Genomic DNA, 19,856 nt, shown 5'->3' with positions numbered 1-19,856 from the left:
CTGAAGAGAAAAATCCACAGGGCTCTTGATTCTTCTGGAGCAAGCGGAGCCAGCCCCACCCTTCTCCCACACATTTCCTCCCAGTTATATGATATGTCTCCCACTGAATTCACAAGTTTCCTTTTGTGAAGTGTATTTTAAGTGGGTATCCCACAAAAACTGCAATACATCCTGTGCCTTTCTAAGTCAGATCTTACAAGCTTATTTCTCCAGTGTCTTATCTCAGGGGAATATTTTGTACTTAATTCACTCACAAGAATATTTCAATGCACATCACCTCATTGACAGCAGACGAACATGAGCCAATGTGTGCCCCGGTGGCCAAGAAAGCCAGTGGCATCCTGGATTGGATCAGAAACAGTGTGGCCAGCAGGACTAGGGATGTGATTCCTTTCCTGCACTCAGCACTGGTGAGGCCACACCTCGAGTGCTGTGTCCAGCTCTGGGCCCCCAGTTTAGGAAGGATGTTGAGATTTTGGAGCACGTTCAGAGAAGGGCAATAAGGCTGGTGAAGGGTCTGGAACACAAGGCCTGTGAGGGGCAGCTGAGGGAGCTGGGGTTGTTTAGCCTGGAGAAGTAGAGGCTCAGGAGAGACCTTATCACTCTACAACCACCTGGAAGGAGGCTGCAGCCAGGTGGGGGGTGGCCTCATCTCCCAGGGAATCAGAGACAGGAGAAGAGGACACAGACTTAAGCTGGGCCAGGGGAGGTTTAGGTTGGAAAAAGTTCTTCTAACCTAAACCAAGAGTGATTGGGCATTGGAGTGGGCTGCCCAGAAAGGTGGTGGAGTCACTGTCCCTGGTGGTGTTTTAGAAAAAGACTGGGTGTGGCACTTAGTGCCATGGTCTAATTGACAAAGTGGTGTTAGGTCATAGGTTAGACTCGATGGTCTTAAAGATCTCCAACCTAGTTAATTCTGTGATCTCAACTGATTAAAAACAGTATTTATATGTTCCTGTCATTTCAAAATATCAGGAAAACACAACATCAAAACACATTTTCTCCAGACATATTTACTTAACAAAACATATATATGCTCAGTTTTACCTCCAAGTATATTTCAGGGAAAAGTTCAGACTTGATGATCTCCAGACATCCCTTCCAACCCTAAATATTCTTTTATTCTGTGTAAAATGCATTGAAAATAGTAGCTAAGAATGAAAACATTCTGCTATGTCTCAAGACTGATCCATTTTTTATTCTAATTTTTTATATTTAGTTTACTTTCCAATAAATTTTCAGGATTTCCCTGAAAAGTCAGTAAAAATATCTCCAGTGTTTTAAAACAGTTTGCTATTAATACCAGAGCCTTCAATCTAAACCAGCATAACACACAGTCAAATGATGGTCTGAAGTTAAATACCAGATTTGTAACACATTCCTCTGATTACTTCTCATGATTTCTCAGGGATGCTATATATTGCATTTTTGAAAGGGTCAACAGAATCACAAGCTTCCCATGCTCAGTTTTTCATCCTAGTGATTTTGATTATAGCAGGTAGACACTGCAGCAGATCTGCAGCTGACTTACACTGGCAGGCTTTCCACCACAGGAATATTAACAGTAGATGGGGCCCATGGTCAAAACACTGCATAACAGAGACCCTACAAAAAAGCCAAGAGACTGAAAAATAGGGAGGGATATCCTCACCCCACAGAAATTTTCCTGTTGATTTCACACCAACTTTTTTAGTGCACTATTAACTCTACCATTGAGAGTCATTTGCCTCTATTTAGGAAGATTTTTAATCCACTGAGAGTAACTTGCCTCTATTAAAGAGGGTTTTTAATACATCCAACAATATTAAAGGTTTCCAAAACAAAGGAAAATGGTACACAGTGCCACTGGGTTGCTAAGGCTTAGTATATTGCTAATTTTCTGTCTCTGGTGATAAAATCAGTCATGAAGAAGAGACCTACATGCTTTATGTAAATAAGTTATGAGGTTGTAGTGGCAAAAACAGTACACGTGAGAAACTGCAAAAGGGCCTCAAAATAATTTTATAGTTAAAGATCAAATTCACCCTTCAGAAATTTGATTTCTGGGATTTAGCCATAATACTTTATCAGATGAAAAGGTCATAGCAGATAAATGAAATAGAAATCATAATAGGTTTTTTACTCACTAAGCAAAACATCTATTCCTGAAAATTCCAATTTCCATTCTTTTTAACAAACAGGTCATGAACTGTGTGTTCCAAGCAGGAAAGAAAGACACAGGAAATCTTAGGATTGTGCCAAACTGATTAGTAAAAACATTTACAAGAAATTGTGATCTCACAGACAGCAGGGAGAACTCAGAACAACTTTATTGACTCAATAGACACCAGCCCAGTGGAAATCAGTCTCTTACTCCAGAACTGTGCTCTGACACTAAATCTGAATTTTCCTTTTGCAATCCCCACCCACCTGCTAACACTACAGGTGCATTTACTTACAGCGAGTATACCAAAAGAGTCTTTCTGATTAAGGCTAAGCACTTTTAACCACTCCATGACCTCCTGGGGGACAGAAGATAAAAGATTTCTGTTCTGTAAGAAAATCTGCTTTTCTGGCTGCTGTTACTATTAATTTTGGTGTTTTCCTTTCAAGAGCCAGCAGCCTCCTCACTACACACAATGCCTGGGGAGAAACCCTCAGCAGAAGGTAAATCCTTGCCATATTTGGCCCAGGGAGGGAGACCCTCTGGTTTATGTCTGCTTTTCTGTTTCAGTAGGAAGTACTTTGATGCAGCCCAGTGCTCTTTGGAGGGTCATCACTGTCTGCCAAACATTTTCTTGCATGCATTACAATTTAACAGGGAAGGCATCCTTGCTCAGGCCTCTGAGGCTCTGTGCACTCCTACAAACACCATGCCAGGTTCTAATTATCAAGCACACAGTGAGACCCTCTCTGGCACAAATAACAGTTGAATATCCTCCTTTAGGATGTGAAAAATCTTATTGCCAAAAACTTTAGGGTGCATGACCAAACATGGATACCTCAGCTGCCAGGAGGCTGCAGCTCACTGGGGCAGTTGGCATGATTTGCAAGTGTGACAAAACTGAATGCAAATGCTAAAAATAGAGTTTGAAATTTAATTAGGAAGGGAAAAAAAGCCCTCCAGACAACAGTGTTATATTCTCTATCTTGTGTGGCTCAATATAAAATAAAGGGAGTTTAAGAAAGACAGTGGGGCTGCAGCCTGTAGGAGCTCATGGTGGGGAATTGATGGCAAACATATGGGAAGATGTGACAAACATACACCCTTGTCAGCAAGTGGAACATAACAAGGAGTGAGTCACATCCAACTCCAATTTTATGTTATCAGTTTCTTTAAGCAAACCTTAGAAGAGAAGACTGCTACAGGAATGACAACCATCATCAGAAGTTAAAAACACCTTCACCATGTGATTTTTGCATTTTGTAGAGAAATGTAATTAAATTAATAGCTTCTTCATTCATTGTCAGTTACTGGAAATGTATCTATTGAAATTACCTGGTCTGCTAAATCACTAGCCATGCCTATGTGATATATCTGCCACCTGGGTACAAGAACTGCAGCAGCATTGAAACATTTCCCTCAAAGTTCAATAGCTCAATAACTGTAAAAATGCTCCAGCACTGCTGTGTCCTCCATATAGCTTTGACTACCAGATTGTTACAGCTATTGTCAGAATTTTTGAACAGTAGCTCTGAATCAGATGGGAAGAAGGTAAAAAATTGTCAGGTCCATGCAATTCCCATGAATCATGTCACTGAAGTGATAAAAACAAATTCACCTCATTGAAAGGTGTAACCTGGCCTGCTGTATGAAATGCAGGTAAAAAAAAGGCATCTATATCAGAACTATTTCTACTTCTTTTTATGAATATTAAGTTTACTCAAAAATATCCTGAAAAATTACCTGTACATCTGCAATAACAGTGATAAAATACTTTTGCTAAGAATCTTCTTATTAATTTGTATCAGCAGAATTTTCTTAAGACCATCACAAAAATACAAAGTAAATTATTTTAAAATATTATCAAATCTGTCATGGATCTATCTAGGAGCTTCAAAATGTATCTGCCAATTCATTTGGATAAATTAAGAGAAATTCTATTGCCCATTCTTGGCACCTAAAATAGGTTTTGTGTCTTTGCCTTCACACTACCAAGAAGACATCATCACATGGAGGTTCTATGCACGTATACCTACCCAATATTATTCTCTGTAGATAATTCTAAATAGGAAGATAAGGTCTGGATGGTGATGAACAATATGTTTATATTATTACTACTGTGATGAACAAATCATTATTGATATAGCACTTCCCTCAAGACTCCTCTTCCAAAGTCCTTATAGTACTTACCATAAATTCTATGTAGTTATATATTTTACTGCATAAAATAGTGAATGGTGTCAAAATTGTAACTTCATTGCAGGAAAAGTAGCGTCCATGAAGGTTAATGGCCCATACTGAAAAGCCAGTAACAAATGTCTTTGCTTAATGAAATGCTTGGTTTAGATCATATTTTTCATATTGTGCTTCTGCACTAGTCTGCCAAGTAGATAGTATAAAACAGACTCATGACTCATTCATAAAGTACAACATACAGGATCAACACTCTGGTATTTTCAACCTGAATTCAAATCAACATGGTCTCATTTCAGTGAACAAAAATCAACAAAAACCAACCCACCAAACTTCCTTTATCATTTGAATGAGAATATAGAAACTTTGTCTAGCATTTCTATATTCAGCAACAATCGGGAAATTAGAGACTGCAAGAAGATCAAAGGATTTTACTGCTCAAGGTACCCAACACTGTTTTCTACAAGTTTAATGCCACTTCTCCCCACCACTCTTAGTAATACCCCTAAATAGCTAGGTCAGATTTTATGAGGAGTAATTTTAAAAGCTGGAAGAGCTCTCTCTGGAAAAAAGCCATCTGTTTGAAGTGCTCAACTGCAAGATCTGAAATGCTTCCCAGCATTTTTTCACTTCCCAGATGTACTGCAAGTTCCAAATATCTGAGCATAAAAGTGACATATTTGCACAGTTGCAAGGGAACTTCTGTTCAGTAGTAAAGCAGAACTGAGCAGTAAGCTGTCAGATACAGGGGATCTGAACAAGGAGGGCTGCTGCTTTGGCTTATCTATGTTTTGCAATGCCAGTGTTATGTTTTTCATGTATGTGAAAGGTATCCACAAATGCAGACAATTATGTTGTGCAGTAGGTTTTCTTCAGGTACAGATTGCATATATATCACATCTTCCCATAGAGCCAAGCTACACTTAGAGAATATGAGAGATATTCTTCAGCCTACAATCATTTTTAACTCAAGACAAGGGAAAAATAATAAAAAGTTGATGAAAAAGCATCAAATCCATCCTACCCTGTGATCAGCAAATATCAGTACACTGTACAACATGAAGGTATTAAACAGTAATGCAGATCACACCATACAGCTCAAAAAATCAATCACACTTAGGAAGACTCATTAAGGAAATTATTAGCAAAATAATTTGTGTTTAGGAAATACTGAAAATTGTATAAGTGTCTTCATAAAAGCCTCCTTGTTTTCTTTGATGATGCTTCTAATCAAACACTCCTCTGATTAAACTGCTAATGAAAATTTCAGCCTGCTATGATAATGCCTACTGCCAAGGCCTGAGGAGGAAAGTTGACTAGAGAACTAGCAGAAAGAACCAATTTTGGATATACAAGTTTTCCTTTATTATAATGAATACTCCTACCTAGTTTGGAGAGAGTGCTTTTCATAAATACATTTCAAAGCACCTGCACAGAAATACAGGGCTGGAAGATGATTCAGGAGATTATTTGGTCCAGCCCATGTCACTAAGGGTAGACACACTTAAGCTGTCTTGGCAAACATTTGTCTAATGTTTTATTTTAAAAACCACTTGTACAAGCTACAAGGATTTCAAGGTTTCATTATTTGTATAGCGAAAAAAAGTTCTCCTGTATTTATTTTCTAAATCTTTCTCATTTGGTATGAGACCCATATTGTTCTTTTTGCCCCAACACTGGCTACATAGCCAACAAACAACAGTCAGGTTATCTACAGAAAAAGAAACCAGCAAAGATGCCCCATCTTAATCTCTTTTTTTCTCAGATTAAAAATAATCTTTTCATCCCTTAGTCATAGACTTTATTTTCTTAACATATTAAGTTTCTTCTTGCTGGTTCTTCCCAGTTTATCTTTATTTCTTTCCCTTCTAAAGTGTGGTGCCAAAGATAAACTTGGTACTCTCAAAATGTACCACTTTATAGAGTGATTAGGTCAGCAGCTGTGTTGCTCATGGCTAAACTAAGTCACCAATAATATAACCCAAGTTGCCTGCACAAAGTACTACAGCACGTTACATGCTTAGAGGTTTTTTTCCACAAACAGATTGAGAAATGTGGCTCTAGGTGCAAACAAGGCAAAGTAACTTGCCTGAGGATCTTTCTGGTCATACAAGTTAGATAGATCTACAATACACTGAGTCCTCTTTTTTATAAGTCTATATCCTTCTTTTGTCTTGAGATTATGTCCCTCCCCTAACTCATTCTTTTGCAATTACCTTAGTTGAACCCCTGCACTCAGGAAAGCTGCCTCAAGAGAACAGCTTTTGACCAAGGAGCTAGAGCAAAGCCAGGAGCAGGAGCTCAAGTTAGTTGGAACCCTAATCCTTTATACCTCAGCCTGCATTAAAAGAATATTACATTCATTTTACATAATACATATATCTAAATTTATTTAGTGGTTTCACACTTCCTTTGTCTCTATTCTAACTAACTTTGATCCATTAACTTTGAATAACTTGCATAATCCAGCCAGGCAATACCAATGAATGAGAGACCTCTGGCTTCTAAAAAGGGAGCTGTACAAAAAGGAATTTCTTGAGCACTTATTCATAGATGTGTCGGGCAGAAAACAGGCCATATTCAGGAAGCAGAGCAAAGCTAAGAGCACAATAGAGACATATTTCATAGTGTAACAGGGAATTATGATATCTGGAAAGATGGAAACATTAGACTTGGGTAGGTGAGGGAGGAGATGCACTGAGGCTCCACGTTTGCAACGTTATACCAACCTCCTGCCACTCTCTCCCTGGTGTCAAACCTGAAGCCCAAGGGCCCCAGGAGGTGTCTCCTTCTAACAAGTGCTCTCTGAGGCCACTGACCCTGACAGAGAGCTCTGAGAGACTGCAGCCAGTGGGCAAGGGATGAAGTTCTCTCAGATTCCTGAGAGAAGTTGATTCTTCAGCAGTGCTTACACACACGCACAGCACTTAAAACTCACAGGCAAGCACACTGACCATCAGCTCCCTCTGCTGTAAATACATTGGGATATGTTCTTCTGCCACCCCACAGCTCCCCAGAATGCTCAGATTTGACAAAAGTACTACTCTAAAGCACTGTGACTAAGATCACTGGAAAAATGGATCCTGTAGAACCGGCAGACAGGAAGACAGCACGGATTTTTCTTTTCAGTTCTTGTGGTTATGACAATTGAGTTTTCAGTCTTCTTGTATGCTGCATATATTCATCTCTAGTTTGTCTCAAAACTAGAATAAATCTCATGATCCTAATCTAATATCTTACAAATAACTGTAAGCTACAGTCTACGGAACAGTCTGCTGCAGTAACTACAGTCCTGCCTTTATTAGTCACAATATTAATTTCTGACAGAAAATGTAATGGTGCGGACCCTAATGTCTGTTGATCATTTTCCTAATTATGATGTTTTGTCTTCCTGAAAAGGTTAAAATTCTGACTAGTCTCAATATCTGATGGCTGTGTCCATCTATACTGAGGGCTATTCTTGGTTCCAACAGAAATCAGAGACATTTGCAGCACAGCTCAGTAACACAGTTCCATTAATTCGTAAGATTTATTCAAAAGTATGACTTGAAAGGACAGAAATATTTGCTCAGGCCGGACTGAATTAAATTAATTGTGTAAACATAAAAATACAAGAGGCTGGTTTTTTTAAGAGAAACTGAAATATTTTTGTTTTGAAATTGAACTTATTTATTTAATGTTAGACTAAACAAAAGTTTAATTTCAGATTAAAACAGTGTCCATGGTTTTACTCAGCATGAAATCCAATTAAATGATCAAAGTATCAAAAGTCAGCCAGGAGACCAACAATGATGAGGGCAGCAGAGAGGCTCTGAGACTTGCCCGAGAGTGGATAGTCAGAGCCTGTAGTAAAAATTTTTATGTAATGGAAAGCAAAGACACAAGATCAGAAAGAATCCAATCCAAAAAGCCAGAGAAGGGATCAATAGCCTATCCATGAAAATGGCTCATTTATTGATTACAAAAAGGAGAAAGAAGGTGTTAAAGTTGTAAGACAGGGATAGAGAGCTGAGTGCTGAGATTCCAATTTGCTTGGATGTTGAAGAACAGAGACAAAGAAGAAGATGAAAGAGTGAACAGATGAAAATATGATCAAGGAAGGTTAGCTCAGAGGAAAAGGATGCATCAAGGGGATGGGCTGAAAGCACTGAAAGCTAGCAAGCATCTCCAAGTAAGGAACCTGAGAGACAGACAGAGCTGCCCTAGACAATAGGAGAAAGAGACAGGAGGCCAGGACACCAGCATGTCTGACAAGCATGGGTTGGAAAGATTTCAAAAAATACTCCAGCTTCTCATGCCATCTTTCCTATATGCTGTAGTGCAGATGGTCACATCTCATCCTTAGCCATGGGCCTCTAGAGTCCCCAAAGACAGATAATGAGAGAACAGGGATAAAAAGCAGAAAGTCAGTTTGATCAACTTAATGCTTACTTTGTACCATTCCTTTGATAGGAACAGAATAGTCAAAGCAGATAAAGCTGCTTTGAAATAGGAATTGACAAAATATAGCAAGTACATGAGTGGAACTTTATCAGAATTATGCCACCACTCATTAATCTGTATCACAGTAATGGTGTTACTTTAAAGTTAACACCAGTATTTCAAAGCAAAAGGTCTTCTGGATCTCTAGCAACTCACTGAAAACCCTTTACAGCTAATCAGTATCATTGCTTCAAAGGAAATTAAACTGTCTCCACCCAGTAACTCTAGTGGCATTTGATCTACAATTGGCTTGAAGTTAAAAATTAATTACCCTTCCAACATATTGATTACATGACTATAAATCTAAAAGCAGCAGCCCAGAACAATGTACACTGACCCTCTGTTGAAACAGCATGTTTGTTTTCAGAAGGAGCTAATTAAGTTCCCAGAAGCGGCAGCAGTAACACTAAAACCAACAGTGCCATCTAGTGCTTTGCTGTGGGCAGAGCCTCACACAGAATCACATCTTTATTTCACTATTTCCTAATGCTAACTGAAAAGGACTGATAAATTAATGCCACTATTTGCCTGGGGTCCCGAGGCTTACCAATGGAGAATATATAATTTTCAGGCAAAGACAGTCTTACATCATATTTACATTTGTATTATTAATAAAGCCTCACACTTAGTAAATTTAACTACTGACTGTGAATTAACTGAAATAAAGAAAGTTCCACATTGACACTAATTCTCAAGTTCTAAATAATTTTGTTTCAAACAGCTACACTGAAATATTTCAGTTATTTTTAGATGTTATATAGCCTGAGAGGAGAGTTGTTCAGCCTGGAGAAGGCTCCAAGGAGTGCTTACAGCATCCTTCCAGCATCTGAATGGCCCTAAAGGAAAACTGGAGAGGGACTTTTTACAAGGGTGTGGAGTGACAGGAAAAGGGAGAATGGCTTTTAACTGAAAGAGGGTAGGTTTAGGTTTGATATCAGGAAGAAATTCTTTACTGTGAGAGTGATGAGACAATGGAACAGGTTACCCAGAGAAGCTGTAGATGTCCCATCCCTACAAGGGCTGAAAGCCAGGCTGAATGGTGCTTTGAACAACCTGCTCTAGGGGAAAGTAGCCCTGACCACTGCAGGGGCACGCAAAATGAGGGGAGAGGACACAGCTAGGAGATCTTTAAGGTCTTTTCCAACCCAAGTTATAATCTTTATAATATGCACTAAAAGAGATTAAAAAATTCTGCATATGTTTCAAAGCTTTTTATAAGAATCACAGAATATGCTGAGTTGGAAGGGCCCACAAGGATCATCGAAGTCAAATTCCTGACCCTGCACGGGACAACCCTAAGAATCACATCATGTGCCTGAGAGCATTTTCCAAATGCTTCTTGAATTCTGTCAGGATGGTGCTGTGAACACTTCCTTGGGGAGCCTGTTCCAGTGAACAAATACCTTCTGGGTGAAAAATATTTTCTGAATATGCAATCTAAACAGTTTCATGCTGTTTCTTCAGGTCCTGTCACTGGTCACAAAAGAAAAGAGATCAGTGCCTGCCCCTCCTCTTCCCCTCATGAGGAAGTTGCAGATTGCAGTGAGGTCTCAGTCTCCTCTTCTCCAGGCTGAACAGAACAAGTGACCTCAGCCACTCCTCACATGGCTTCCCCTCAAGGCCCTTCACCTTCCTTGTGGCCCTCCTCTGGATGCTTTCTCATATCTTTGTATCTTTTCTTATATTGTGGCACACAAAACTGGCCAGAATATTCACAATGAGCCTGTCCCCGAGCAGAGCAGGGCTGGGCAATCCCCTCCCTTGCCCAGCTGGAGATGTTGTGCTTGATGCCCCCCAGGACACAGGTGGCCCTCCTGGCTGCCAGGGCACTGCTGAGCCGCATTCATCTGGCCATGGACCAGGACCTCCAGGTCCCTTTCTGTGGTGCTGCTTTCCAGCATCTCATTCCTAAGTCTGTACCTACATCCAGGGCTCCCTTGCAGGTAGACAGAATACAGATTTGCCTCCCTTTTCCTAATATCCTATATAGTCCTCCCACTGTATCTAGCATCATACTTGGCCCTTTACACTACATTAAAGTACATTCATTGTCAGCTTTTAATATAGATTGCCTTAAACTACAAAAGAAACCCTAAAATTAAGGTTGTATATCCTGCAGCAGGAAAAGAAAGATTACAATCTCTATGCCAATTGCCTCAGATTCCCTTCTACCCTAAGGACTCATATTTCATTGGGGTTTTTTTGTACCTATAGCCTGGTATCACTAACCTTAATCCATAAAATATAGTGTCAGTCACGTCTCAGTTGACATTGTGTACACAGATGTGTGCAGCATGCACAGAAGTCAAGCACACCTCCTTCAGACTTTGCAGCATTATTTGTCAGCTTCTCCCTGACCTCAGGGGAACTAGTCCATTGACATGCACTGAAAACTCTTCACTATTTGTTTTGGTTTCCCTTTTGTTTTGTTTTGGTTGGCCAAGAGAAATTCCTGTAAATGTTAAAAAATAAAACCCTTGCTATGACATGGACCTGGCCCATTTTAGTCCATTCCTCTCTCCTTCACCTTGTGCCATAGGCAGGCTCAGGCCCTTACCACTGTCCTTACCAACCTCTGCCATGAGCAAGGCTGGTCACCATACACACAACAAAACCCCAGTTTTGCCAGGTTTAGAGAGCTGCAACAAACTTTCGTGACTCAATCAGGGTTTGTTAAAGGCCATTTGAAAAATCCTTCCCTGGAATACAGCCCACAACAAGAGACAGGCTATATTGCATGGAAATTGAGAAGGGGCATGTACTGTAAGGAAAAAATTACATGAGATCTGCTTCCCTTTTCTCCCCACCTTCTCATTTCCCCACTCCATTCCTAGGTCTTCTCTTTCTTCCCTGGCTCCCAGGAGACTTCCCAGCCAACAAAGCAGCAAGCAATGGTGGAATCATCAGTCTATTGTGGCTCAGAACAAAGACTGTGACTAAAAGGAGCCAAACCCAGAAACAAGTGGCAATGAAGACCTAAAACCACCAGAAATTAAGACATACAGCTCCAACCATCATATACTGCACTAGGGGACAGCCAGAAAAGCATGTGTGGTGGCACAGGTTGCATGAGGAAGCTGGACTCAGTTACAGCAGTTCTGTACATAAGCACAACCAGGTTTAAAAACAGCTCTTTGTAGCATCATGTCAGCAAGCAGCACAGGAAGGCAGTGGTTCACCCGTGTCTTACCACTTCCACCATCTTTCCTTCTAATTCTTTCATAGGTTATGAAACTCTCATCTTCTGCTACCATTAAATTCCAAGAAAACTGTCTTGTCCTGTGTTGTACCTGAAACATCTATAAAGGCACCATGCTGCTCTTCTTCCCTCTTTCCCTAAAAATTACTTTTGAGGGCCACAAAAATTTAAAAGACAAATAATAGAGATACTTGAGAACCCACTTAATCACACTAGATGATGTTACTTTACATATCTAGATATCCCACTTCTGCTTGTAACTCTTTATCAGTTCATCCTACACATCACAACAGAAACATGGGACTTCTTTTTTTGCTGCATTTCCTGATCCCACATGAGAGACTAAAACCAGAACTTCAAAATCTTACTGTGAGGAAGGAAATGGAGCACAGTATTTGCACTAACTTTCCACACATTGCAAAAGCCTGAGCTTACCATTTCAGAAGCACGTGCACTAGGCTTTTTCTCAGACTAATACTGATCCATATCAGTCAGGGATATCGTTATAGCACAGCAACAGGAATTAAAACAGGCACAGATATGTAGCAAATACAATTCTTTAAAAATTGGAAAACTGGTTAAAGCATATGTGGAATAAAACTTTGTTCCCTTTCAGGGTCAAAAGCATTTTCTTTGGTTCAAAATTGTTACTGTAGATATTAAAAAAAATTAGTGAGTTATTATTTACTACCAAAATATAATTGAAGTTCTGAGGTGTTCCATTCCCAGTTAGTCCATACAAAATGCTTTCTAAAGTGCCACAAAGAAGGGTTTTTTTGTTGTTGTTGTTTTTGTTTTGTTTTTGTTTTGGTAAGTATAATGATTTATTCCTTTGTGCATTTCTTGAGCTTGGAGAAATGAAACTAGTAAAATCAGACCTTTAATCTTTGTGTTACTTTTTTTTCTGAGTTGCTCTTCTTAACCAAACAGTTACTTCTTGGGGAGTTGTTTAGGATATTATGGTGGGATGTATTTTCTCTGGGTTTGCATTAGAGGTTTGTCAATTGTCTTCATGACAGCTGAGGGAGAACTACCCCTATGATGCAATTTACTGCAACAACAAAAAGTATTTTCCCTCTTTGCAAACTTCTTGGGAATAAACAGAATTGTTAATCTAATCAAAAATTCATTCCCATCGAGATAATGAACAGTGGAAATACTTGGGAGAGGAGGGGCAAATTCTTCCTTTTAAACAATTGAATAAGTGTTTGTCAATATTAAGCCTGTGAAGCTGGTCACAGCTGAGTTCAAAACAAGTATTTGTTGATTAATAATGTTTGTTTTTAACTTATTAAATTAATAATACAATGGATAATTCCTGCACTAACTTTGTTATGCCTCTGATATTAATCTGTGCAACAGATCTCTGTACCATTATAAAACAAATTAAGTGTAGAATTGAGGGAGGCCTCAGAATAAGAAAATGTAAGGGGTTGAAGTCAAACAAGTTGAATGCTATCTTGGGGCAATGTGTAGTGATATAAAACTTAGCATTCCCTCAGACACATTGTGCATTTATCAGTAACCTTCCTTGATTCCTGCTCATTTAATTTACCTGACATTATCCATAGTCATCATCAACTTCAGAATCCATGTGGGTAAAATCTTGGCTCTCTTGCAGTCTCAAATTTTCTATGACAACAGAAAATCGAGAACAATGCAATTACTACAGTCATATATAGGACTAGTTCTGTTAAAGTCAAATAGCAAGATAAATTCTCCAGTATCTTTTACATCTAATGGGGTTTCACTGTGTTCCAGTGCAGTGTTAAGAAATGACAGGTCTCCCAAGGAAGCAGCAGATCTTGTGCTCTAAGGCCATGGGTAAGTCCTGACTGCTACAGGCAAATCACAGCACTGTCTTAGACAGTCTTTGATTAAACAAAACACTGCAGACCAAAACAAAAAAGAAAAACAAAACAACAACAAAAACACCAAACAAACAAACAAATTCACACAAACAAAAGAAACATGTTTTAATAGATCAGTGTGATTTTATCAATATACAACATGGCAACTGTTTCAAAAGTAGATAACAGAAATAATATTCCTACAAGTTTGGACGCTGTCCTAACTTTCACAAGTATTTAGCATTCAGGACTATTATTGAGGTCAGAAGCAAGTATGCTCAAGTGCTTATGCTGTTTATGATTCAGATGCCAAACATTCAAAAATAAAATTATTTTATTTCAAAATCCAACCTTCTTTGCCTACTATTTCTTCCAATATGTACACAAGATGAAAAATTAAGGCCCCACACCACTGTTAAGCAGCATGAAGTACCACTGACTCTGTGAGATGTTTTTCTCTCTACACTAGCCCAGAAATTCTCAGCTCTTTACTCACATCTGCTTGAATGGTTTATCTTTATTGAGATTTTATCTACATAAGACATTCAGGTCTACAGAGAATAAAACAAATAAGAAATTTGGACTCCTACAGTGAATCTCAACTTCATTAAACAAATCAGCACATTTACCATTTCCTGTTGAAAAATAAAATTGCCAAACAATGTCTCAATGTCTCCTTTAGAACTAAAATAAATAAATCCAGCTAGAACACTACACTTCCTTTTTTTTTTTTTTTTTTTGAGAAAGGAATAACTAAAAATATAAGCAAGAACCGGGCTCAGCAAGAGGGAAGGAAAGGAATTTTTATGTTTTCTCATGGAGCTTTTCAAAATCAGGTGGCTGCTCAAATCCTGTGAGCTCCTGTTCTATTCCTGTAACAATTCGATGGCTGGGGAAAGCAGTGCTCCAGCTCCCTCAGTTTTGTTTTCTCCTGCTGCTTTCTCAATCTATCCTGGTACAGAGCAAAGGCAAACAAATAGGTACACCAAAAAGGAGTGAGACTGGTTCAGGCTGGAGAAGTTTTGGACTTGCTGTAAAGCACACTGCTATCATAATGGTCCTCTTTATGGGGTGTAGAACCCTTACACTTTGATTCTGGTCTATTTCCTAATGCCCAGCCTGTCCTCTTGCCTTGTAATCCTAATCCTACTCCATCTCCATATTATCAATAGCTACCAATACAGCATTCCTGATGTCTGAGTAGGAGCTGCAATAAAGGCAGTACAGAAGTATAGCCCTCTTAGTACAAAGTCCTTTGTGCATAAATATATGATTTACCACTTTGAGTTCAGCTTCCCTAGGGTGCACAGAACAGCGTTGAACTACAAGTGTAGTCCTCTCTCATTTCCCTTAGCTCTTTAACTTCAGCTGCCCCATGTGCTCTTCACTTGGCCCTTGCGCCTCTTCACTGGTTCATCACCTTCCTTCCTTTTGATCATCTACCAGTAAAAGGGGATTTGGATGTCATAATACAGGTACCTAATATTTAGACAGCTGCATCTGAACTCATATAGACAATAGTCTTGTCCTAAGACAGGTGTCTTACCTAGGTCAGATGAACCACGCCTTTGGATTGCTTATTTCTCCCTGTTGATAGAAGCAGAGGGTCATGAAGCTGAGACTCGGCTGTTTATCAGCTAAGTATAAAAACTACTCCCCAGTAACCCAATTTTAAATACTCAACAAAACTTTTTTACAGATGATTCATTTGACCATTCTACTGATTCTGTAGCCTGTATTCTTCAGACATAGGGGATCTGATTGTAGGTTTCTCCAAATGTGTTAGTTATTTTTGCTGCTTAATATGTTAGCTTTTTAAAAGCCACATTGTTAGCCATTAAAATGTCGTCTATAGTGGCCAATTTATTTTCTTTACCAGTCCTTTGATTCCTTGAATGCATTGTTTGATAAGATTTGCAGACTTGCATATGGGCTTAACCCAAAATTCTCTGAAGAAAGAATCCTGATTTCTTGCTGAAATGTAAAAGGAAGTACTGTCAAGCAAAGAAGATTAGTGACTTCTTATAAAACATCTTTCATTACAGAAAATCTACAGAATGTAGTACATCATTCAGGTTAAACAAGTAGGCCCCAAATACACCTCTCATGAGTTTGTCCTTTGAGCAGATGCAATAGATAAAATGTCAATCACTTCCCTTAATGAAAAAGAATGAAAACATGATTTATTTTTTTCTGCATTGTTTATCTCAATGGTCAGGGCCAGTTCAGAAGGACAGAGGTATGCTGGGCTAACCACTATGCCCTATCACCTCATTGCCAGTCTTCAGGATGGTTTCAGCACAGAAACTGCACTTCTCTCAAGCCGTATTGATAACCCTGCAGGGAGACCTTGCAGTGAGGAGCTCATTGCTCTTCCTCCCAATGCTATTCAAGGGCCATGGGTCTGGCTCTACAGAGTCAGTACAGAAAAAAATGACAGAAGCAGTTCAGCAAAATAGCACAGTGCTTGACTGGTAGCTCTACTATGTCTGATGAGATTAAGTAAAACTCAATTGCTGTTGTTTGGGGAGTGGGTGTGTTCTTTTTATAATTAATTAACTTTTCTCCCACTACATCACTAAACCACAAGCTGCTCATCAGACAGATCTGCTGCCCACAGTGAGCTTCACATAGTGGGACTAGACAGCTGCTAAGACGTGAGTTAGCTAGTAAGAATTATTTTGCTGTTCTGTATGTAATTGTAGTGCAAATTAGTCTTTGATCAATGTGTAGAGACAGTGCCACATGAAAAAATAGGAATTTTATATATGAGATTTAGTGGTTGGAAATTTGCTGTACTAAATTTAAAACAGCAGGCAGAGATATGAAGATGTGTTTAAATTCCAAACTGACTCATGTATCACTGCTATATCCAAAATCACTTCTTAAGCTTGACATCCTAATGCCTCATATCCTGAAATTTTTTTATGCATCTCCAGGATTATTTTCAGTCCTCCTTTAAAATTCCTCTGAAATATCCATAATCTTCCTGAGGAGACACACAAACAGTCCAAAATACTTCTGTCACAAAATACAAAGCCACAAAGTCACATTATTTCTACATGATTATTCATTTCCCATTAAGTCCTAAGGTCACAGTAAAGTACCTGTGTAGGAACTATTAAGAAGATTCAAATCAGTTTCTATGATGACTAGACCATCCTCCTCTGAATCATTCATTTAATCATGTTAGTTTCAGCAAACTTCCAAGAAAAATCTGGTGTAAACATGGTACATCTAACAGACAGATCTATTAACTTACAAGAAAACTGTTCACATTTATCTGAGATCTTCTACCTTTTTGAACTCTCTTCCTGATACATATTAAATAAAGCAACACCCATGGCAATAAATGGCAATATCCCCCCCAGCTGGCAAATGCCAAGGTGTGTTAAAAGTTAACAGAAGCATTTCATAGACCTCAGGCAGTTTCTCTTAAGACTCCTGAGTGGAAATCATAAACTACTGTTGCATGACACTGAATGCTGTACAATGCTGTTCTCTGCTACAGACCATTACCTTTTATTAATGAGATATAAAATCTATAATATATGCAAAATATTCAAAACCCAGATATCCCTTAGATGCACATTTTCTGTTCTATACTTAACTCTAAATCTAGCAATGGTCTTATCAAACATTAGCTTTAGTTGTCATTTATCTTATTCCTCACATAAATACACTACTGTCTGTGAGAACCCCGGGCTCGGTCTGGGGTCTTGTGTGGTGGTAAAGTCTCTCCTCCAACCCGTGCTTCCAATGAAAGACTCTGCAGCCTCTTGCTGTTTGGTCTCAAGGCAGTTTATTGTGAGTTATCTAAAAGATTGTCTCTGCGGGCTGCGGCTGCTTGGTCAGCGGCCCAGGCAGAGGCACACACACACGCTGACATCCTCTCTGTCTGCTGTCTGCTTCTTCTCCCTCCCGCCCAGGGCTGCTGCTATCTTTTATATGATATATTACGTGTTCCATGTTTACAGTTTTTCCCCAATACCTACTACCTATCTTACAAGGTGCTTTTCTACTCTAAACCAATTTGTGAATGCCAACATCACCAAGAACATGGAGGCAAGGAAGAAGAAGGAGGAAGAACAGGACCAGCCCACTTTCCTCCATCTTAGAACTTCTGACCCCCATGTACAAAGTAAAAACCCCCCTGTACAGGTGCTAAAACCCCCCTGTACAATACTAAAAAAATTTCCCCTCTACTTTGTAACTACTTTTACTATACTATCTAACCCTTTGTGACTGCTTGTTCCACCTTCAAAGTTGGTAACACATTCCATGGCTCAAACTCAAAATCACAGCTGTTTCCAGCTGCTTGCCAGGGTCTAAAATGCTTCTGACCAAGGACTGGAACCTCTAAAAATGTCTGAGGGACATTTTGAGTTCCAACAACTGTCCATTATCTTTATCCTCCATGGCTTCAGGTATTTTAAATCTTTGTTCAACTGTCGTGAAACAGCCATGTTGTCTAACCTATACATTATTTTTACTTGTTTTATTTACATGTTTGCATTATCTACTGCCTTTCTTTGTGCCATTAGAATACTCACAATTGGTTTGAAACACTTTTTGTCCTATTTCACTTTCCTTCACTTTCATGCGACAGTTCTCCTACAGCATCTAGAGTAACAGTCTTAAAAAAATCTACACATATAGTCATATTTTGCTGTACTGCACATTGGCAGAGTTTGTGCAGAACTCATGCAAGAAAGACAGATGTGGATGAACTCCACAGCATGCCAAGATCCTGTGGCTTGAAACTGGCTACATTCACACCACTAACCATGACTGGCATAGGTGTATCTCAGCACCTGTGATTTTCCCACCAATGATCAGCTTTTCCTTGTTCATCCTGAGATGAAGTTCACTGTGCCAGACATTAAGAAATTGTCTTTTTAGATGTTACCAAAGGGTAACCACTAGCCCAGAGGCAATCCTTGCAAGTCATCATCCCAAATCCCTGTGTAGCTGCAATGTCACATTCCTGAATGACATTCTTCACAATTTTTTAGTCTGGAGGTAAAAAATTTCCATTCTACTTATTTTTCTCCCATTGATGCCATTCCATGTCCAATCTTCTACAGTACAAATCCCTTCACACATTTCTATCCCCGATATTAGACTGAGCTTCCCACAACCTCCCCTGGCACCTCTGGGTGCCCGGGTCTCAGGCACCCACTGAGCACCTGCTACAATGGGGGCTCAAACCTGGACATTCTCCTCCTGTCTGGGGGTTGGTCTCTTCTCCCAGGCAACCAGAGATGGGACAAAAGAACACAGCCCTAAGCTGTGCCAGGGGAGGTTTATTTTGGATGTTGGGAGGAATTTCTTCACTGAGAGGGCGATTAGATATGGAAATGGGCTGCCCAGGGAGGTGGGGGTACAGTCCCTGGAGCTGTTTAAGAAGAAACTGGATGTGGCACTGATGTCATGGTCTGGTGAACAGGTGGTGTTACCCACAGGTTGGACTCGATGACCTCAGAAGTCTTTTCCAACCTAATTGACTTTGTGAGTTTTCCTTCTGGCTGCCCACAACTCCATTTGCAGTTCAAACCCTTTCGGGATGCCCCTGTTTCCATTCCCAGCGCTCCCCTCCGCCCCGGGATCCCCATTCCCCGTTCCCCATTCCCCATTCCCAGCGCTCCCCTCCGCCCCGGGATCCCCATTCCCCATTCCCAGCGCTCCCCTCCGCCCCGGGATCCCCATTCCCCGTTCCCCATTCCCCATTCCCCATTCCCCATTCCCAGCGCTCCCCTCCGCCCCGGGATCCCCATTCCCCATTCCCCGTTCCCCATTCCCCATTCCCCATTCCCCATTCCCAGCGCTCCCCTCCGCCCCGGGATCCCCATTCCCCATTCCCAGCGCTCCCCTCCGCCCCGGGATCCCCATTCCCCGTTCCCCATTCCCAATTCCCCATTCCCCATTCCCCATTCCCCATTCCCCATTCCCCATTCCCAGCGCTCCCCTCCGCCCCGGGATCCCCATT

The 19,856-nt window shown here is 40.0% G+C and overlaps 1 long non-coding RNA gene across 12 annotated transcripts in view; it reads right to left on the bottom strand.

Moving 5' to 3' along the window:
- LOC146763449 (uncharacterized) overlaps positions 1 to 19,564 on the bottom strand; it is a 159,588-nt gene extending 140,024 nt beyond the window's left edge. For all 12 annotated transcript variants that reach the window (XR_014951781.1, XR_014951782.1, XR_014951787.1 and 9 more), the window contains exons 1-2: positions 15,414 to 19,564; positions 13,573 to 13,649 (exon numbers count right to left, since the gene is read on the bottom strand). This is a non-coding gene — a long non-coding RNA (uncharacterized LOC146763449). The remainder of the gene's footprint in view (positions 1 to 13,572; positions 13,650 to 15,413) is intronic.
- Between the last annotated feature and the right edge of the window lie 292 nt (positions 19,565 to 19,856).

The sequence above is a fragment of the Lonchura striata genome, chromosome 1A (genome assembly GCF_050655825.1).
Source record: "Lonchura striata isolate lonStrDom1 chromosome 1A, ASM5065582v1, whole genome shotgun sequence".
Classification (NCBI taxonomy): domain Eukaryota; kingdom Metazoa; phylum Chordata; class Aves; order Passeriformes; family Estrildidae; genus Lonchura; species Lonchura striata.
This window is presented reverse-complemented; position numbering and strand designations above follow the sequence as displayed.